Source organism: Lactuca sativa, chromosome 4, assembly GCF_002870075.4.
Source record: "Lactuca sativa cultivar Salinas chromosome 4, Lsat_Salinas_v11, whole genome shotgun sequence".
In the NCBI taxonomy this organism is placed as follows: domain Eukaryota; kingdom Viridiplantae; phylum Streptophyta; class Magnoliopsida; order Asterales; family Asteraceae; genus Lactuca; species Lactuca sativa.
In genome coordinates this window covers 248,490,577-248,514,295 of record NC_056626.2, presented here as the reverse complement: position 1 = coordinate 248,514,295, position 23,719 = coordinate 248,490,577, and positions in this window count along the sequence as shown.

Here is a 23,719-nt window from a genome sequence, read left to right as displayed (position 1 = left end):
AGAGTTTGTGGTGATATGTGATTCCATTTGAGGCATTCACACTATTGGTGCTTGGCCCTCAAACTCCTTAGGAATCAAACTCATCATCAAAAGGTATGTAATCTCATCTAATTCTTTTATGTTTAAAATTACCCCATGCCATGTTAGATAGGTTATGAACCTTGGAAAAATTATTATTTTGCATGTATTTAGACAAACATTGATCCAAGGTTTATTAGGGTTGCATGCACACTTAGGAAGTGTTAGATTGCTCAAAATCCAACAGTGGTATCAGAGCCTAGGCTTGCTTGTTTGATACTTGATGCAAAATAGTGAAAAAAGTCGAAATTTTTGTTGTCTGCATGATGGACTCGCCGAGTCCATGAGGGGACTCGCCGAGTCCAATGCAAAATTCATCCTACTCGCCGAGTAGGTTCGTGCACTCGGCGAGTAGAAGGTTCAGAATGCAGATTTTCGACTTTTGCTGCTGGAAATGGACTAGAAACATTACCCTAAACTGTTTTGGTGTTTTAAAACTTGTTTTAGTTGGTGTAATGGTTGTTCTAATCCATTTACAATAGCATATATCAAAATTTCATGATTTTATGTGTTCATATAATTTTTGAAATTTTGATGATCATGTTCATGTTCTTATGAATTTAGAAGATGATAGGAATTATTTGCTGAATTGTTTTGGATTAATTCTTGATCATTTATGTGTTTTAATGGAGTCCACAATTTGTCCTCAAGTTATGGATATCCAAAGGTCACTTTTCTTTAACACACACATTTAAACACATAAGTTACATGAAAATGAAGAGTCTTCATTTTTTATGAACCTTTAATTCATAAGTTATGAAATGAAAAGTTTTGGATAGTTACAAAACTTGCCCTCAAGTTTTGGAATTTGTAAAGTTTCACACACTTTAATAAACTTTAATTCCAACCCTTAGAGTTTTAATAGTTAAAATTCAACCCTTATACTATTTATAACATTAATGGTTAATTATTATATATATGTATAAGAACAAGTCATTTTACCGTTAGTAGGTCTCATTCACGAAGCCGGTCTATAAGGTGGGTATAAGGTTGTTGCCTATAAAATGGCGACTTAATGGGTGTCCACTCTCACCCACCGCTTGCTTGATCGGTGGAGGGTCGTTAGCCGAACGGGTAGGACAATGACTTCAAATTCTCATTAAAAGTATAATGAATATTATAAAGTAACTAAATATTTTTTATTTGATTCCCAATCTTAGTTACTTTAGGAAAAATGTGAATTTGGTGCTAGCCCATGGAATTCACACTTTGTACCTTACCAAGTCGTTGGTGGAGCGTGTGTGGTTAACCGGCACACTAACTTGGACTAGTAAGGATCACGAAGGGTGACTTAATGTTTGTCATAGATCAATGGAGCGTGTGTGGTTAACCGGCACATTGATTAGGTGATAATATTAAGGGTACCAAGTGAATTGTATGGTTATTCACACCTTGTTTTGTGATCCTCGGCATCCCAGTCACAAAATTTGAGAGGGCATACTCGAGATTGAAACATGCCATTGAAAAGTTCAATGAATCTCAAAAGATCTAGGAATTTCAAATCCAATTAAAACCTAATAAATTATTTCGTTTTTCATGGTGGAAATTGGTGAATCGTCATTCGCCTACCTTCAAATATTTTATAGCTTGGATTACGGCATCCCTCTTCCAAATTATAAAATATTGTGTTGGGTCCTAGCCTTAATATTTCATATTGGGTGTTATATTCAGGATTTTGAGTCAACTAACTTGATTTTCTCCCATTATAGATGTCTGGTTCAGACAACTATGGTCTTCCCAAATCTCTTGAAGATGGTGTCCCTCAACATCATGCTTCACTTCCTCCACCTCCTCCAATTATTCTCCCCCACCCACAAGTTCTTGAAAAGTTTAAAGTCACTCAATCCCTATCGACAAGCATAGTCTATGTGTGCACACATCTTGAAGATAAAGTCACATATTGAGAAGGCGGGAGAGTTGGGTGTCAAAGTCTCATGAAAGTTGGATGTTCAATCACTTTCTTAGTAACATAGTAAGTCTCTTTGGGACTACTATGAGGCAGACTATGACATGACCCTTAATGATGTTATCTATTTGCTTGGTGTTGTGGAATCAGCAATGATTTGGAACACCAGTAAAGCAAATTTGATTAAAAGAACAACTTCCCAAGTCTTAAATGGACATTGACAATGGTAGCATTGGATATCTAGAAAAGCATTTCTCTTCCCAATGGAAAGGGATCGGCCATAATCAACTCGGTTGACCAAATGGTAAAGAGAAAGGCTAAGTCTGAGATAGTCTCATGTGCCATTACCAAAGGGTCTATATGTTTTATTGCCAAAGGGAGGGACACTGATTGCAAAGCTGCCATATTTACCTGAAAGATCATAAGATTGATCAAGTCAAAAAGTTTGACTCCACTTCAGTTAAAGTCCACTAACTAACTCTATTAAGTTCCTATTTGGAGATTCTTATTACATAATGTGAATGGGTCACATGTTGATGTTTTAAGAATCAAAGAAAATATAGGAAGCTTAAAATAAGTATATGTTGATTCTGATTGCGAAGGTGGGTTTCGATCGCATGGTTCGGCAATCAGAATTTTGAGTTGTTGCTTAAGAGTTATAATATATTGCTTATGAATAGATAACAACAATGTTTTCATATGGATTGTAAGGATAAGTTTTTCTGCAAAGTTTTAAAATAAAAGAAAAAAGGGTTTTAATTTTGATGGGATTAAAATAACTATTAATCTATGAAGATCGATTAGATCTTGAACAAGTATATGAATATAAAACAGTAAGAACGCAATAATAAGAACAAGACAAGATGGAATCAAACGTGTCGAATGATTTAAACAAAATCCTCAAAAGAGCTCGATTAAGAACATCAACTGTAGAGGATTGAGAGGTTACAAGAACGATTAAAGAAACCTGCTTTGCTCTAGATGAATCGCTAATCGTAAAATCTCTAAAAACGTAAACCTCTATCTCGTTGTTAACCTAATATGCATGTAAGCATTAACTTATATACAATACATAAAAGGCTCTCGGTTGGACAGGCCCAAACCGGAGTATACATGGCTAAAATAACGAGCCCAAAAGACGCAACATCAAAATAAAACTTCAGCCCAACAATCTCCCCCTTTGCGTCAATTTGGAGCGAGACCTTCACTTTTTACTTTGGCCGGCAGCTGAAGCTGGTACCTTCTTCTTCACGGTGCTAAACAGACACTTGGTTATGGAGAGGATAGTCTGTCTAAACCGGATGTACCAATTGATCATATCATTGAAGTACTTGATGTCATCAGCCGAATTGTCTTTACACCGCTTGATAATTGATAAGACGTGCTCCAAGCAAGCTGTGGTGTAAAGGTGTTTGTCAGCTAAAGCGAAGAGACATTTCTGTCCTTCGGCTCTAGTGAACATTACTGAGTTTCACCTCGGATCAATCTTGCCCATTTGCATTTGGTTTAGATCACTGGCCGATCCCACAGGTGCTATCTTCGGTTTCCTTTTGAAAACTGTGGCGACCTCCTGATCCATTAGGGCAACCTCCATGATATAGCAGGCCAACATCCTTTTGACATGGTCTATGATGGGACCATATTCGGTTTCATCAGTCAAAAGGATAATGTATAAGACAATCCAGTCATGAGGATTTAGATTGGGCAGATCTGCCAGGGAGATGATGTGGGCAGTTCTTGCAGATCCTCGGATGAGCTTGAACTTAATGTTTGTGAATCTCCCCACGGCATAAGGCTTCAGCACCCGAACGTTTACAATCTTCTGGGCGCTCCAGGTAAGATATTGAGGACGAGCAGCCTCCAGGTAGAAGTCAATGAGCTCCCTGTCAAGCTCATCGTTCGGATGCGGGACTTCAAAAATGTTAGAGAATGCGTGGAAGATGAACGCCTTTCGAGTCAGCGGCATATCAAACTGCGAATCGACAGTGTTGTTGCAGTCGAATGATATAACCGGCTCGAGCCATAATATGCTTGGAGTTTCTATGGCCTCTTTTATCATACGTTCCATGGTCCAGGCAGGGAAGAGCAGCTTTCGGCTCTCAAGGAGATCGTGGGCTTCTTTTTGCTTGCGTTCGGCTTCTTCAGCCTCACGCGCCACATGACTGGCATCACCTTCAACATTGCGACTGTTCTTTCTTTTTAACATGTCGGCAATGGTCTCCTTGTCTTCATCTTCATCTTCATCTTCCTCAGCTATGTTTTTACCCTTGTTCCTCACACCCGAACCCGAAGCATGATCAGCAGAGGGTGGTTCGGTTGCGTGAGTAGCTTTGGAGGAAGGAGGTGGTTTCGATCCCTTCTTCTCTTCTCCCCCTTGTTTCGGAATGGACACGAAACTCGGTAGGCCTTCAATCTTGCTTAAAAGGTCCATGGCTGGAGAGAGCTTTTCAGCGAGGGTACGCCTCACCGAATGGTTTAGGATGGGGTCGTGTGCTTCCAGGATGTTTGATAATGCTGCGTGGACATCCGAAACACACGTCTTTATTACCTCCCTTTCGGATCGAAGAGCTTCCAATTGTTGTTGGGAGTTGGAAAGTTGTGTGCTCTTGACCTTGAGGGCGGTTGTTTTACTTGCCAAGACGTCCATCAGAGAATTCTCGGCTGCAAGATCCTCTTGTAGCTTTGCCAGGCGGGCATCGATGGAGGCACGAAGTGCCGAGTTGTCGTCGCTGATATGTTGTCGGAGTGTAGCGAACGAAGACAGCTCCGTCGAGACAAACTTGGCCAATTGTTGAACAATCGGTTCCAGAGTTGTCTTGGTGGCGTCGGCGCTTTCCTGCAAGGACTTTAGCAGGACAGAAGCGTCGGTGAATAGTTTATCGACTTTTTCGGTCGCAGCCTCATAGGCTCGGGTGAGAGTATCGATTGCAGCCCTTGAAAAGGCGTCAACAATCTTCTGAAGGGCAGCTTCAGAAAGAGATGACTGCTGGTTGGTGGAGGAGGCGAGAAGTAGATCAACCTTCTCGTTTAGCTCTCGGAGATGCTTCTTTGTCACTGGAGCATCATCCTCCTCGTCACTTTGGACTTGAAACAGACTATAGTAGACCGAATCGAAGTTCATGTGATCACCACCAAGGTATTGGTTGTTGCCATCGGAGGCGTCTTCTGGAGATGGAGGGGGTGGTGAAGCTGGGGGTGTTGTGGGTTTGGTTGGTTTAGGTTGAGTGGGTGGTGGGTTAAATTTGGATGGTGGTGGAGTATGGGTAGTTTGGGTGGTGTGGGTTTCGGTTTGTGGTGGTTTAGTTACTGGAGGGGTTTCGGTAACTGGTGGTGTTTCGGTTGATGTGGTAAAGATGGGTGGAGGTATAGGGAAAGAGGTTGGAGGAATACTGGGGTTTATGGTGGGAATGGAAATAGGAATAGTTGGTGGAGGTGAAGGAACCGGAGATTGATGAGGTTCCATCTCTGGGGTTGGAGACCGAGGTGGTGTGTTGCCTCGTTGAGGAGATTCGTCTCCTTGAGATCCTTCAGAGTCCGAACTTCCACCCTCAGATTCGCTTGAAGAGGAGGGAATAAGTAGCTTTCGCTTCTGTTGGGTCTTCCTTCTCTTCGGCTGTGGGGATGAAGCAGCCTTCGGTTGTTTTCGCTTTTTGGGAGAAGGTCCCTTTGGAGCTTTGGACGCTTGCTTCCCCTTCTCTGCCTTTTTGCCCCTGCCCACCGGTTTGTCGGCATCATGAATTGATCTCAGCATGTCCGGTGTCAGTTCCCTCAGACCAGTTGGCCTAAACTCCTTGATCGTCCGGATCAGTCTGCTGTCGGAGGGCACATTACCATACATTGTCTCCGGGATGGAGCCAATGAAGGAAAATTTTGATGCATCTGAGACGATGATCTTCTTGGTATGGAACGTACCAATAGAAGACATCGATGCACCATCAGCAGTTGGAACATCAAACTTGTCCATGGCCCATCTTGTTATCAAGATCCAGAACCGGGCCAACGACACCTCATAGTGTCGGGATGAGGAAGAGAGGCTCTGAATCAGCTGTTGCCATAGGACAAAACCATAGTCCAGGTTTATCCCGTTGTATACCCCATACATTATCGACAGGAAAAGACGACTTGCACCGTCAGATCCTGAGCTCCTCTCCGACAGGCCCTTGAAAAGGACTGTAAATAGACCATTCCACTGGGGCGGCAGGCAAGACTTCTTAAACTTGGCGACAGAGGTGAGAACCTCTGTGTATCCCATGTTGTAAAACATGTTATACAAATGGCCGATCGGAATCGTATCCGGATGAACTCTTGAAGGGTCAACGGCAAACCCCAGTATAGTGCAGAACCTTTGGCGTGAAACGGAGGTCTTGTGTTCTGCAAGCTCGAAAAATACCCTGTCAACGGCCTTGTCGTAGTAAGCCGTCGCGTAGACCTGCGATAGGGCCACCATTGGCACAGTTTCAATTCTGGATAGTCAGGTGCAAGCTGGGAATACTTCAGGCATTCAATGACCGGCGACATGTAGGAATCATACGCCAGTGGGTTAAGATCAATGACTAGACATTGTTGGGGTCGAATGGGAAGAATCTGTGAAGTTGCATGAACAGAAGAAGATTCAGCCATTGTTGCAGGTTTGGAGAAGAAGATGAACGGGAGAGTGTTTGGGAGTATTTGTGCTTTGGAAATTTTGGAGGCAGTAAAAAGGTAAATGGTGGTATAGACGGCTTTTTATAGTGGGAGATAGGAGAGAGAAAAATCGTTTCAAATCTCTTATGGAAATACGAAACGGGTTTTTGAGTGACTGATTGGTGACAGTTGGGGCGTGCGATGATCACGTAGGAGAGAGAGTGTCAGTATCCTAGGATTACGCCGCCCAATAAGCGCCGGTTCAGAGAGAGGAACCGTTTCCATTTCCACACACGCCTTTAATGCCAGAGAGATGACGCTTCGATATCGCACACGCGTCCATAAGCGTCAGGAAAAGCGCGGCCGTTTCAAATTCACGCGCGCCTTCTTTTTACTGTCGTTTGAATTTTTATCCCTTTAACTCCCGCCGAGTCAGCAAGTGTTCGTCTTATCCCTTTTAAACAGTAGTGTTGAGTTAATGACCCACGTGGATAGTTGTTGACCACAACATCATTATTAACCATCCAGTAATAATCCAGCCTGTAAATAATTAGTAACGGAATTTTGGAAAATCTAGGATTTCCGTGCAAAGAGTGTAAAACAAAAAGAAATAAAGCAACTCTTTTAAGGATATTCTGTGATGTCAATAATGACACGAAACTGATGATCCCGGGCACGAATCTCTTCATTCAAGGTCAAGAGAGACCTCAAAGTGTTAGTGTGGAATCCTGTTGAATTACGATCAAACACTTATTAATAAGTGTTGAAAGGCTTCTTTTAATTAGGCTATTTAAGGGTGGTTTCGCTTTGATTCATCAATTCTATTCTTGATATAAGAAAGAAAATGAACAAAGTACTTGTGAGACCGGTGTAGCCTGTTAAACAAGTAGGTAGGAAGTGATTTTGTATTGGCTTGGATTAATATAAAATCTTAGATAAAAATTTAAAACTGGATCCCTTAGGAAGAAACGTTATGGTGAATAACAATTTCATGGGAATCACGCAAAAGAAAAATTGAGATATTATAAAGGTACATCCGTCAATTCATTGGTGAAAACTTGAGCAAATTAATTGGTCACCGTCAATTCGTTGGTGTTGTATGTTGGGTTTCACTCAACTCGTAGTGGCACGAAACTAAGATCATAAACACAGATGTTGTGTAACCATAAACCTCAGTGGTAGTTTCTGAGAGTCTCAAGGGTTACGATGATGAAACGAATGTAGTGGAGAAGAGTTATGGAGATGGTGTAAGAAGATATAGTACCTCTGCTGCGTAAATAAGGACCAAGCAGGAAACTCTTAACTCATGTGAGAAAGGAGTGAGGTAGCTCACGATGTGAATAAATGTGTTAGCCTTATTGGGAAGACAAGGTTTGTGTATACCAGGCAATGAAGGCTATTATTCAAAATCTTATGAGGCTTGGGACACATACAACATCATGCTTCTAGGGACACTTAAGTAATTCAGCAAATATATCCCCACAGACGAACAAACACACAAGAAAAATAGGAAAATAGAAAAATATATTTTTGGTGTTTTTGAGATTTAAAAAAATAAAACAAAATAAGAAAATATGAAAAATAAAAGAAAAATAAGGAAAAGGAAAAAAAATAAGACCTAAAAAAAACTTTGGAAAAAATATGAAAAATCGAACCCGAACGTTCGGTTGGTTTCGGTTGGGAAAAAGTTGAAAAACCGAACCCGAGCGTTCGGTTGGTTTCGGTTCTAGAAAATTTTGAAAAACCGAACCCGAACCTTCGGTTGGTTTCGGTTTAGGAAAATTTTGAAAAACCGAACCCGAACCTTCAGTTGGTTTCGGTTCCACAAAATTTTTGGAAAACCGAACCCGAACCTTCGGTAGGTTTCGGTTTTGGAAAATTTTGAGAAACTGAGGAATTTAGACATACAAGAGATAAATACTTTTAACACGAAGAAAAACAAAATTGTACAAGAAATATACAACATAGAAAAACTACCTTTGAAGTAATGAGCGAGTCAGATGGTTGAACCGAACCCGAACGTTCGGTTGGTTTCGCTTCTTACGTTTGAGGTTGAGAGGTAGTGTGAGGTACTGACTCTGATTCCATCATACCTAGCCCTTGCAAAATTTTATTGAATGATGCTTCAGGAAGAGCTTTGGTAAAGACGTCGGCCAGTTGATCAGTGGTTCTTACGAAGTGAACTTCGACGTTTCCATCTTCCACATGATCTTTGATGAAGTGATACCTCAGTGCTATGTGTTTGGTTTTAGAGTGTTGCACTGGGTTATGACAGATCCTAATTGCACTTTCAGAGTCACAATATAGTGGGATCTTCTTCATATTGAGTCCATAGTCTCGAAGTTGACTCTGGATCCAAATCACTTAGGATGTGCAGGATGCAGCGGCAATGTATTCCGCTTCAGCAATAGACAACGACACACATGTTTGTTTCTTAGATTGCCAGCTGACCAACTTCCCGTCAAGGAATTGACAGCCACCAGTTATGCTTTTACGGTCGAGTCCACATCCTCCAACGTCAGCATCAGAATAGGCTTGAACGAAGAAGCCTGAGTTGGATGGATACCATAGATCTAAGGAGGTGGTTCGCTTGAGATAGCGTAAGATGTTCTTCACTGCAAGCATATGTGGTTCACGTGGGTTTGCCTGAAATCGAGCACAATAACACACAGAAAACATGATATCAGGCCTGCTAGCAGTTAGATACATCAGTGAGCCTATCATTTGACGATAGAGCGTGATATCGACAGCCGGTTTGTCTAGAGATGGTGTAAGCTTGGTGCCGAATGCCATTGGGACTTTGACTTTTGAGTCTCCCATCATGCCAAACTTCGCTAGGAGAGTCTTTGTGTAAGCTTCCTGATTAATAAAGATGCCTTCGGGTCCCTGTCTTATGTTTAGACCAAGGAAAAAGATAATATGACCCATTGAGCTCATTTCAAATTTAGTCTCCATCAACTTTCTGAATTCAGCTGTTAAGTTGGGATTCGTGGAGCCAAAGATGATGTCATCGACATAAATTTGAACTATCATAAGGTGGTTACCTTCCTTTATGCGAAAGAAGGTTGGGTCAGCCGAACCTTGTTTAAATTTAGACATTTTTAAAAATTTTGTAAGCGTTTCATACCAGGCTCTCGGAGCTTGTTTGAGGCCGTACACAGCTTTATCCAGAATATAGCAATGATTTGGATACTTTTCGTTCACGAACCCAGGAAGTTGCTCTGCATACACAGTTTCTTCGAGTTCTCCATTGAGAAATGCACACTTAACATCCATTTGGAAAACCTCAAAGTTTTTGTGAGCAGCATAGGCCAGGAATATTCTAACAGATTCTAGCCTAGCTACTGGAGCGAAAGTCTCTTCATAGTCTATCCCTTCCTCCTGACAGTATCCCTTAACAACCAGACGAGCCTTGTTCCTTATGACATTACCTTCCTTGTCCATTTTGTTCCTAAAAACCCATTTGAGACCAACAACCGAAGCATCTGTAGGAGTTGGAATTAGGCGCCAAACTTTGTTCCTTTCAAATTCGTTCAGTTCGTCTTGCATTGCTTGAACCCAATCAGAGTGATCGAGGGCAGTGTTCACTGTCTTCGGTTCAACTTTTGAGACGAATGAATTAAACATACAAAACTCAACCTTTGAAAATAAGGATGTCTGTTTTGCCTTCAGTTGAGATCGGGTCAGAACCTTTTCAGATACATCACCAACTACTTGAGAGATTGGATGATCTCTGGTCCATTTGGTAAGAGGAGGGTAATTCGGATCAAAGGTTGGGTCTAGTTCAATGTTGATCATTTCTTCTGGCTCAGATTAGCTATCGTAATCAAGCATCATATCATCATGCTCCCCCTCAATTGATGAGTCTTGAGAAACATGAGGTTCAGGGGTTTCTTGTGGTGCTGGACTTTCAGGCGTTGAAGCACCTTCGTTTGGGGGGGTATCTTCGGTTGGAGAAGCACCTTCGGTTGGTGAAGGACCTTCAGTTGAAGTTGTAGAGCTTGGCTCCCCCTGGACTTATGAGCTTGGCTCCCCCTCAACATGAGAACGTGGCTCCCCCTCGACTGAAGCATTGTTGGATGGAGATTCATCAGTGGGCGATTCTCCTTCATGCATTCTTCTTGCAGCATCTTCGACAATCTGCTTCATATGATCAACTTTGTTGTCAGCTGCACCTGCTTTTGAGAGAGAAGCTTTTTCCGGTTCGTCAAAGAGTTCCAGAAATTTCTCGTATAAATTGGCGATTGAGACTGTGACTTGGCCAGTTTGAGGAAAGATTTCCCCAGTGGTGTCTTCTTTGGCCTGCAGCTTCTTGACATAGCTATCGTCAAAGGTCACGTAGTATGTCTCTTCAATCCTTCTCGAAGGCTTGTTTAGGACCCTGTATGCCTTGGATGTGAGCGAGTAACCAGAAAAATGCCCTCGTCGGCTTTGACATCAAACTTGTTGCGGTGTTCTTTAGAGTTAAAGATGAAACACCTTGAGCCAAACACATGGAAAAATTTCACATTGGGCTTTCTATTGTTTAATATCTCATATGGTGTGAGCGTGAATCGCTTGTTGAGATAGGACCTGTTCTGTGTAAAACAAGCAGCATAAATAGCGTCAGCCCAAAAATACAGAGGTAAGGAGGCGAAACTTAGCATAGTTCGGGCAGCTTCACACAAGGACCGGTTTCACCTTTCGACTATTCCGTTCTGTTGTGGTGTGTAGGGAGCTGAGAAATTGTGACTAATTCCCTTTTCTGCAAGAAACTCTTCAAACTCCCTGTTCTTGAATTCAAGACCATTGTCGCTCCTGATGTTGCGAACGACCTTCTTGAGCTGGACTTCAATTTGCTTGATAAACACTTTCAGCTTTTGAGTCGCTTCAGATTTGAGCTTTAGAAAGAACACCCATGTAAATCGTGAAAAGTCATCAACAATAACAAGAATATACTTGCTACCACCGATGCTTTCGATAGATGAAGGACCACACAAATCGATATGAAGCAATTCAAGTGGTTCAACAACTTTTGTGTTGATTACAGATGGGTGACTTTGACGACTCTGCTTCCCCATTTCGCATGCAGCACACAAATGCTCTCTGTCGAACTTGAGCAATGGAAGACCCCTAACATGACCTCCAGTGACAAGACGGTTGATATCTTTAAAATTGAGATGAGAGAGTCTTCGGTGCCACAACCAGCTTTCATCGGATTGAGCTTTTGATAACAGGCATATGGCTGGGTTTCCTTTGATGGGTTTCATGTTTAGAGGAAACATTTCACCCTTTCGCTCTGACTTGAGAATCACTTTCTTTGTCTTTTTCTCTATGATTTCAGAACCTTCATCATCGAATGAGACTTTGAGACCTGTACCTCCAACAAGTTGAGATACACTGATGAGGTTGTGTTGGAGTCCTTCCACATAAGCCACCTTCCTTATAGTGAAGTCTCCATTTGTTATCATTCCATATCCCTTTATGGTGCCGAAAGAGTTATTTCCAAACTTGACGTTGCCACCATTTACAAGAGATCTGTATTCCCTGAGCTCCTCTTTCCTCCCTGTCATGTGACGCGAGCAACCACTATCGATGTAGCATTCTTCGTCAAACTGCTCGTCACTTATAACCTGCAAAAATTAAGCAGATTTAGGAACCCAAAGTTTCTTGGGTCCATGTGAGCTTTTCATGGGAACGGGAATAGTAAGAGAGATGTCAACTAGATATGTTCGTTTTATTAGAGTTGTTTCATCTTTCTTTTTAATGGTAAAGACTTTTATTTTGTTAGGATTGGGTGAGTTCGTTTTGGACTCTGGTTTGGATTCATTGACCTTCTGCTTTCCCTTTTGTTCAGCTGATGAATGAGATTTTTGAGAACAAGCGGTATTAGCTTTAGAGCAAGATGGAGATGAATCGTTGGAAGTAGAGGAATTAGAAGAACGAGAAGAATTAGAAGGAGAGGATTTAAATTAAGAGGACTTCCTGGCCGGTGACTCTAGGTGACCCTTTTGCTTTTGATCATTGGAGGGACTGACCTTAGAGTCTTGTTCTCTTTTGACTTCAGAACCGAACCTCTGCGTTCGGTTGGATTTGTTCTTGGAACCGAACCTTTGGTTTCGGTTGAAGTCTTTTTCAGAACCGAACCTTTGCCTTCGGTTGGTGGAACATTCAGGCTTTCTTACAGGATTGTTTTCATACTTCAGATTCTTGTCTTGGTGTGAGTAGTATGCATTCTGGGAGTGCCAGAATTGTTTCCTTTCAGAAAGGTTTTTCCTGTATCTTTGGTTCCTTTCTATATTCTTATTCCTCATCTGCTTAGGTTGATGATGAACGTTCGCTTTCGTTTTCGTTGTCTCCTTGGCTGGTTCCTTTTGAACATCAGGAGTTTTACTTTGAGCCGAGGGATCAGAGGGAATATCTGAAGAAGATCCAGTTTGCACTGAGGAAGTAGAAGGAATATCTTCTTTTGCCGAACGATCATCCTCCTGAGGAATATCATTCGTACCACTGGTACTTGGCTCATTGAAATTATCCGGCTTGTTCAATGGTTCAGGGATGTATCTTCCTTTGCTCATCCAGGAGGTTCTTTCAGACAATCCAACGGTTACGTTTGCATTATCAATTGGAGCTTCCCAAAAGTACTCATCACAGCCATCAACATTGTCTTCGTTAACAATAGCTGTGAGTTCAGCTGTTTGATGTTCGGTTACTCCAGTCACCTTGTATACTTGATTCAGAGTGGTCCTGACCTTTTGATACACAACAACTTTCTCTACTAATTTCGGGGACTTTTGTTGGGACAGTCGAGCGAACTCCACAGAATTTTCAGAAATTAGATTTTTGTGGTTTTCAGTTTCGCTTTTAACAAATTCTGAGCAGTCAACCGTGTCCTCTACAGAAATTTCACTCATGTTTTCGTCCTCGTTAAGCTCAGATGAATTTTCAACATCGATTTTATTTTCTGAGCTTACGTTGGCGTTTAAAGAGTCAAATTTTTGCATAGTTTTGGTTCTCAGTTTAAGTCTGTCATTTTCATCCAAAAGATTTTTGAGCATGTCCTTGTGGTCTTTGGATTTAATGAAGGACTCAATTTTGTCCAGTCCATACATGTAGGTTGGATTGACGTCGTCAGACGATATCACACTCTCACAATTGTAGGCTTCGGCATCGATTTCATCCTCCTTAAACTCTAGGAAGGGCAAAATCATGCGATGGATCCTTTGGCCTATCTCACAATCCAAGTGAAGTTGAGTAATATTAGAATATAAACGTTTAGCAATTAAACAAAAAACATTTCGCTGTTTTAACAATTTTAAATTGTCTCTCTGCAAATAAATGTTTTCGTCTTTAACTTTAACTAATTCCGACTCCTTTAACTCAATCCACATTCGCCGCTCCTCACTCTTCGACGCCACCCTGCTTAATTGATCAGTCAGGTTAGAATTGGTGACTCGAGTTTTAGTTAAGCTACTATCAAGATGAGAAATTCTTGTATTAACGTTTTTTAGTTCTTTCTCATATGAGGATGGTGGTACTTTAGATGAGACAAAAACAGATTGTACCTTCCTTATCAGTTCATCGAGCTCATTGAACTGCTGGCTGAGTGGTTTGGCCGTAAAGCACATATCCTCCTGTACCTTCGGTCCATCGCTTCCTCCATCGGTGTTGTATCCCCTCATTTGCGATACGTCAGTCACCATGAAGCATTTTCCATCACTGCTTTCCTCCTTAGCCACATACGCCTTTCCATGGGTAGGCTTCCTCACTTCTTCGTCTTCTGAGTCGGTAGACCAAACTTCCGTGCTACCGAACTCGTCATCATTAACCGAACCCTGCACAATAAGAGCATTAATAGAAGGGTTAGCGGTAGACTTCTTCTTTCTCAACTCATCCAGTCTCTTCTGCAGTACCGCTTCCTCATCATTTCCATCGTCCTTTTCAGCCATCTTCTTAAGAACACAGTCCTTAGCATAGTGGTTTTTGCCACCACAGTAGAAACAGCTTACTCCGGAGTCGCCATTTGCCTTCGGTTCCTTTATGGGCTCCTCAGCCTTCGGTTCATTGTTCACCTTTTCAGAGCTGTAACTCCCCTACCAGTTTCTGTTTTTGTTGCTGGGGAATCTCTTCTTTATGAACCTCTTGGGATTGGACACCATCATGGCATAATCCTCAGACGTGAGGTCATATTCCTCCAAATTGAGCTCTTCATCCTCCGTTACAGCTTTACTTTTAGATAGGAGGGCCAACGAACCAAGACTAGAAACGACGCTCTTCTCTTGCACCACAATCTTCTCTTGGGACTTTAGAATACCCACCAGTTTCGCCAATGAATATGATTTAAACTGCTCATGGGCTTTGACTGTGGAAACCACTGCTCTCCATTCAGACCTCAGTCTGTTCAAGAAAGTAACCTTCTGTTTGATAAGCTTCCTTTCAATGTCCTGTTTGATCATCTTGCTGAGAAGATGATTGAAGCGATCAAACGTCTGGGTCACCGTTTCTTCGGCCCCTTGCCTGAATTCTCCAAACTCAGATAGAAGAAAGGTTTGGATAGAATGTTCAAGATCTTCGTCTGTGGAATACAGTTCGCGAAGTCTATCCCATACTTTCTTCGCCGTTGTGCATGAGCTGACCAGTCTGAATGTGTCGGACTGAAGGGCGAATCTGATCAACCTTAATGCCTTAATATTGCACTGGAATTTGTCTTTTTCATCTTGTGCAATATCCTTCACGTCCTTAAGCAGATCGTTGTACTCTTTTTGTGTCTTAATAATTCTGGATGTTGCAGAATGAGAAAACGGTCCATTGATGATGGCTTCCCATATGAGGTAACCATTGTCCTCCGATCCATTCACGTAGTCTTCAAAATGATGCGCCCATACTTCATAGTCATGGGTGTATAAGATTGGAATCTTTGTCGTCGAACCGATGCTGTTGGAAATATTAATAGGGTTTGATTGCATCGCGTCCATTATGATCGTAAAAACCTGTTCAAAGATCAGACTTGTAATAAAGCAGATTAGGGCAAAACAATAAATATCAAGATACGTCAATTAAGATGACGGCTCAATAAATATCGATGATTGCGGAAAAACCCTAATGGAAATCTTTTTCACAGAAAAGATGTGTATCGATTACACAGCCTCCTGCTCTGATACCATTTGATGGGATTAAAATAACTATTAATCTATGAAGATCGATTAGATCTTGAACAAGTATATGAATATAAAACAGTAAGAACGCAATAGTAAGAACAAGACAATATGGAATCAAACGTGTCGAATGATTTAAACAAAATCCTCAGAAGAGCTCGATTAAGAACATCAACTGTAGAGGATTGAGAGGTTACAAGAACGATTAAAGAAACCTGCTTTGCTCTAGATGAATCGCTAATCGTAAAATCTCTAAAAACGTAAACCTCTATTTCGTTGTTAACCTAATATGCATGTAAGCATTAACTTATATACAATACATAAAAGGCTCTCGGTTGGACAGGCCCAAACCGGAGTATACATGGCTAAACTAACGAGCCCAAAAGAGGCAACATCAAAATAAAACTTCAGCCCAACAAATTTTATTTATTTTAAAAAATTATCCTTACAATGGCATCTGTGGAAAAATTGTTGCTTATATGTTTCCAGTAATAGCAATATTGGAAAGTGGATTTGATTCCTTCATTTGTGGTAGTGTCTGAATTTACCAAATGAAGAAAGTTTTTCATCACCCAAGTTTCAATTGGACAGAAACTTGGAATCATACGAGTTGTATTGTATGATGAATGATAAATTTCATCTTTGAAAATTAAGACTAATTCTTTGATCACATGTATATGTGAGTCAATTGAAGGACTAAGGAATTAGGTACAGTGGGTGTGCGTTGGTTAAGGTCCACCACAAAGATTGATTTGTCATGATTTACTAAAGATTAGTAAATATGATTATACTTATAAGGTTAAGTATAATTCTGTAACATTGGAAAGGTTACAATGTATGACAAAACAAATGAGAAGAATCAAATTAGGCAGAAAGATAAAAGTTTCTCAAATCTGAAAGGATGGGAAAGTACTTTAGTATCATATTTCATGATCATCTTAATGATTATGAAACCATATCACAAATTCATACTCTAAGGATGTCTTAGTGCATTGTTATGGCTAAGAAGAGAGGTCATGAATTGTTGGATTGGTTAAAATCAAGAAGACGAGTCATATTTTGTTCCAAAACAATTCTTAGAGTCATACTCCAAGATTGTAACTTTGAGTGACATAGAGGAAGATTTATTAACACTAGTCAAATGTAAGAGTAAAATGTTTTCTACTCTTGTACATTTGAGATTGGTAAGTTGTGATGTATTGGATGAAGCAAAGACCAACTAAGACCAATTGTGTGAAGTGTTAGTCTTGATAAGAATCCGCATTGTCCCGTGAATATTTGTTTTGTCAAGGAATGGTTCTTGACTGGGGAAACTTATATGTCAAGGGGACAGTGGGAGCCTTAACGATCCTGAAAGAGTTTCAAGATTTAATCAAGAGTAAAACCTGTAGTTTATCACTAGCACACGACTTAAGGTTTGCAACCTATCGTGTTGACATAATTCTTATTTCTGTACCTACTTAAAATAAGTTGAATTTCCATGTAAGTTATCAGAGTTCAACTTGGAAGCATTGGTGGGCCTTGTGCTACCAAGGTGACAAGAAACTAAGATTGAACAAGTTTAATCCATGTAAGGCTGAATTTGTCACTAATCTTATCTTGTGATTATGGTTTTGACAAATTCACATGGATAGGAACTCATACACTATAAAATCTAAGTGTCATAAGGTTTCTCTCCGATTCATGAAAATGATGGTGAGGAAACGTCACTAAGTAGATTTTACGTAGATATCAATTGTGTTATTTGCATTTTCAAAAGTCGTTAGTGGAGCGCGTGTGGTTAACCGGCACACTAACATGGACTTATGAGAAATGGCAAATTCCTAAGCAATTGAGACTATGATTACGACGGTTCAATTCTAAAGCTTAGATTGAGATTTTAATCATCTTTAGTCAAGAATATATATGTATGAATTTTATGTTGGAATGGTTCAGCTTGAAGAAATTCTATATATATTGCGTTTGCAAAATTTGTTTATGATTACGGCATCCCTCTTCATAGTTAAATTTTGAAAACATGGCAAATAAAAAAATATTGTAGCAAAAGACTGGTCTAGTATCATGTCTTTATGTCAAACATCATGAATCGTGTCCCATATGCTTCGGATATAGGATCGATCGCATGTGCTATAATATTCATCTTTTCTAAATTTTCCAACTGCTTAAGGCATTGAGAAGGGAAAAGTCTAGAACTGGATATGACTAAAGTGATTAAGCAATTGTCGAGGACAAATCTGAGGTTCGCCAAAGATTGGTTGCTCAGGGACAGTTGGAAGTATGATGTAAGTTGTCCGAAAGGACCATATTGACATATTCTGAAAAGAAGTAACTCTTGTTCGGAAGTGATAGTCAAAATGGGACTATGGAAATGTCTCCATAGGTGGAAGTTATTCAATCTATGTAAGATTAGAAAACCTTAATGCAAGAAGGATGTTCAAAGCAATGTACTTTGAATATGAGACTTCCGTTCTATATAGGTTGACCTTCCTTGGAATACTCTGTAATGACTGGTGACAAGGTTTTGGTGACTTTGTGCATAATCATTACAAGAGAAACATTGCATAAAAGTTTAAAATCTAACAGATTTTTGGTAAATGATAGGAATCGGGGATTCTCACATTTACAATAAGAATTTGGGATTGTGAAATGAGGATCATTGGAATCATGTTCAATTGATCTACATCACAATGTAAGGATCATAGACAAACATAGTGTGCATACTTGGAGTATGGCATAACTATTGTTTTAGAAAAACAAAGTGTACATGCCAGGAGCATGGGACGACTGTTGTTTTTATTCAAGTCTTAAGTTGATTGATTGAAACATTATACAATGAATAATGGGTAATCAATATGGTGATAAATAAAAGGTGGTTCTATTTATATTCAAAAGGGTTCTGAGACCATATTGGATTCGATTATTATTGTGTTTCACTTTGCATGTTTTGACTTCCAAAATAGCTAGGTTATTCTTTCCGAATGACTAAGTTATTTAAACACTCCATAGTTGTTCATATGTTGGAAGTAGGTATGAATCCAGACTGTCATGAATCGAGTTTGTAGATAGCTAAATGGGTTTAGCCATAGCAATGGTTGCTACGACATTCATGAGTGCTCATAAGTTATGAGTATTGGAATAAACCCACGCTCACTTGTATCACTTCATGGAATTTATCTCGAGTGATCATGAGACGGTAATATCATATAAATCTTCAAACCTAGAGATATGAGTTGTTACCTATGATTTGGTTGTGCATTGATTGCACGTAAACGCATCAGTAACTTGATGTTATAAAACGTGCCTTTGTGTACAATTCAACAAGTAGTAGAACAAGCATATGAGTCGAAGTTTATCTGTTCCTTCTAGAAATAGAAGCGATATCTGGGCCCCTCGATAATTTTGTTGTGACCTATGTACCGGCCGGTCAGAACTAAATTGATGTGTTCGATTAAGTTCTTTGTCAAACAAATCGAAAAATCGGGAAACAAACTGCTGGATAATAAGTACGACGTTGTTCCATGTATTTGTCCGGCTGGTATCATGAGAACAGAGGATTTTATGATCATTTATCTAAAATGGCGCTTCATAGTTCAACAGAGTTTTCGAGAGCTACGATTGCTGGTTGGTTCCTGAAGTAACATACGCAAATATAGTTATTAGACTTATCCAAGTGGGAGTCTATTGGATAAGGTGTCTAAGTCTATAACTTATTTGGTATATACTTGACCCGACCCGGCATGGTCCATTTGGGTTGTATTTCATCCAAACTATTTATGGATAATTTTATGAGAGTTATACACATATGTTTATTAATATATTGTAAGTTATAATATATTAATATGAAGTTATTTAATTAGTGTTAGTCTTAAATTAATTATGAATTAATTTAGAGATTAAAAGGAAGACTAATTAAATTGTGGGCTATTGTTTTATATGGTGTGGGCTAATACTCATTAGTTAATGGGCTAGGCTTATATGGAAGTCCATGGATGATCCATGGAGCTTTTAACCCATGGATCCTTGGGAAAGAAAAAGTCATGGGTTATTAGGGTTTCACCCTAATCATGTACACTATATAAGCATGCTTATGTTGCATGATATGGCCACTAGTGTGACTAGTGTAACTAGAAAGTATGTGTGTTTGTGTGTGACCAATTTTATAAGTGTGTATACACTCTCTCAAAGTTTTCCAAGAGTTTGTGGTGATTTGTGATTCCATTTGAGGCATTCACACTATTGGTGCCTGGGCCTCAAACTCCTTAGGAATCAAACTCATCATCAAAAGGTATGTAATCTCATCTAATTCTTTTATGTTTAAAATTACCCCATGCCATGTTAGATAGGTTATGAACCTTGGAAAAATTATTATTTTGCATGTATTTAGACAAACATAGATCCAAGGTTTATTAGGGTTGCATGCACACTTAGGAAGTGTTAGATTGCTCAAAATCCAACAGAAATATGTGCTTGAGGGCTAGACAAACTGTTGAATGTGATGAAGGGTATTGGTCATCTGGGTCAGAAGATGAAGATGATGTTGTTGAACCTCACTACTGCTACATGGCCACCGGCGATCCACCTTGTCGAAACATCATTCAGCAGGTAAAATCTTTGATCTCTGATAATAATTTTGACTTGTCTTTCTGTGAACCTTATCTAACCCAGATTCAAACAAATATGAACACCATCTATAAACCCTATAAATCTGCCATAGATGGAAGTGAGAAGAAGGAGTGTGTATTAAATTGTCTTAGGTTACGTTTTGAGGATAAAAAGATGAAAATCGAGTCTTTAAAGTGTGAACTTGTAATGTCAAACGATGAATGTATCATTTTAAAAGAAAAATGTGAAATCACCTATTTTGAACGAAATGTTTTGATTTCTGATAACAAACGTCTCCATGCGTATATAGATGCCTTGCATAATTCCATAGACATAATTGAAGCAGACATTCTGATGACTCATAATTTTCGTCATCCATTGTCTAAAGCACCTGGTCTAGGAAGCGAGTTTCTGAAACCAATCGCTAGTCACTTGAAGGAATTGCAAAATTTGACATTCATGGGAGAGGTTCCGAACATCAAACATTTAGACACCCCTATCTCTCCCTTGTGTTCACTTCCTGAGACCACAGATCATTTTGAGTCCCTAATTCCTGAGTTCCAACCAATTGTTGTCAAGTGTCCTGATTCCACGCATCTTCTGCCTCTAATAAACATGGACCTGAATCGGACCACGAAATTTCACCACATTCTTTCAAATTATATATATATATATATATATATATATATATATATATATATATATATGTTCCTAGGAGTAATCATACGAACAACTGTGTAGTTGAGGAAATCATTCTGATGACAACTGACACTGTTACCTCTGAGATTGTATGTGCATCCTTAGATGATAAGGTTGAAAATTCAAGCTGTGTCTCCTATGATTCTTGCGAATCAGATTCATTTGTTGTCACACCCCGCTAAAGCGGAAACGCAAGGTATGACCGCGATAACGGTTTCAATGCAAAAGATAAAGATACATCACCATAGCAGTATTTAAAAGTTTACAACCCATAGCTTCAAAAGAAACAAAATACAAGTTTTTCAAAATAACATTCTTCAAAATATAACTTCATAATAGCCTTAACACGATGCAGCAAGCTCTATGATGATGAATCTTTACATCCACTTACTAACTATTTCCTGAAAAAGCATGTAAAACGAGCGTCAACTATGAAAATAGTTGGTGAGTTCACAAGTTTATAAATCGAGGGTACAATAATGCTTTTCGTAAGTACAAGTACATTGCTTTAATGATAAAACAAAGTTGATTGCTATTAAGGAATACAAGTTTATTGCTATAACGAGAAACGCGTTTGTATGTGTATGAGCAAACAATGAGTCTCAACCAAACCTATGACTGAAGCCCTATCGAGATCTATGCTTATCGTTCCATAGATGAATATGGTATCATGCACTCCAGCGATTCGGGAGAGTGAGGAGTTGTCAATTCCTAATAGCGCTATCCATAATGACCATTGGCTCAAAGAGTTAATGGTTAGAGATAAGGGAAGGGCCTTAGTACGATAAGTTCTCATGTTCCGTGTTGCATAGACATACATAAAGAAACATAGCAATACAATAGCAATCATGTTTGATAATAATCAATTTAAATACAACATGCAAACAATAGTTTTTCTGGACATGCTTTTCCACCCCAAAACATAAAACGGAAAAATAGGGGAGTGCGTGAATACTCACAATGTGCAGAATATAACAGTCAAGTTTATACGAGTCATTTAAATATAACAAACATAAGTAGTTTAGGACATGCTTTTCCACCCCAAAACATAAAAACTGAAAATAGGGGAGTACGTGAATACTCACAATATGCTAAATATAGCAACCAAGTTTATACGAGTTAAATAAATACAACATATATAAATAGTTTAGGACATGCTTTTCCACCCCAAAACCTTTAAAAATCGAAAATAGGGGATTGGTGAATACTCACGATGTTTTGTGTAGGCACAAGCGGTACTTCAGGATGCACCAACGTCTTACTACCGGGATCCTACGACATCAAACACACGCACTAGTGAGTTTCCATGTCGATATCTAATGCTAATATACTAAACTCTACATATAGGGAAATGCCAATTTATGTTTTAGTATTGGATTTTATATCAATTAGTTACACTTTTTCTGAAGTAATGAAATTCTATATATCGGGCGATTAATTACAACCTTGGACTATAAACTTTCCAAATTTTTAAGTCCTTATTACAACATAAATTCACGAAAATAGCATTCAAAGGGTAAAAATTCTCAAACTTTTTATTTAACTGTTATTACACAATACTAAGCTGGGAAAATTATAAAATGGATTTCCAAGCTGTTTAATTATATTTTATGATTTTTGAGCATTTATTTCAATAAAAATTGAAATAAATAGAAAACAGTTTCCAAAATTACCCAAACTTTTTAATTAACTGTTAATGTACATAAATAGGCTGGGAAAAATATAAAAGATATTTTTCAGTGGTTATTTGTATTTTTCCTTGTTTTATTCCTTTAAATAGTCATTAATTAAAGAAATAATATTAAACAGTTAAAATAAATCACCATAAATTTTTGTAACATCATTTACAGTATAAATATCCTGGGAAAAATATCAAAAGTGGTTTTCATAATGCATAAACGGGTTTTGGGTATTTATGTGTATTTAAGTGCATTTTAATGTAATTAATTTTAGAAAATAAGAGAAAAATAGTTTACAGTAGAGAAAAATATTCAAAATTTTTATGTAACCTCCTACTGTATAATATTATATCCTGGTAAATGTTCATAAATTTTGGATAATCAAAACTGTTTTTCCCATTTTTAGACCATTATAATTACCAAAAATTGGGAAAAAAAAGTAAGACATGATGAAAAATCTTTAAATTATTTTCTGGAGTCACCCATCACAGGTAAGGTATGCGAAAATTGTTAGATAAAATTTTCATATCCTCTAAGGTGGTTTTGTAGTTTATCATGTCCTAAACAAAAGAAAATTAGAAATCGTATTAAACGGTAACAAAAATTGCTGAAATTTGGTGCGAGATCATTATTCCCCATAAGGATCATCCATGAATTTATTTAGGATTTATTGACCTATGGAAGTATTTTATATGATTTATGCCCTTGGGTTTAGCAATAACTCTAATAAATCAAAGAAATAACAAAAGCTCTTGAAATTTTCCAGATTATCTCATGCATGCAAGGGTTTTCAAAAGGAAAAATGTAAAAAAAATGTATTCAGAATAGAAATGAGGGTAATCATTCCAAACAATTTAAGAAAAGTTGCATGCAATAATGCTTGAAGTGTAGATGTGGCTGAAGTTCATGAATTTGTGTAGCCCATTCAGTGAGGTTTTAAGCAACGAAATTTCAACCATCATTCACTAGATATGTTAAGTTTCTATGGTATTTTTCCT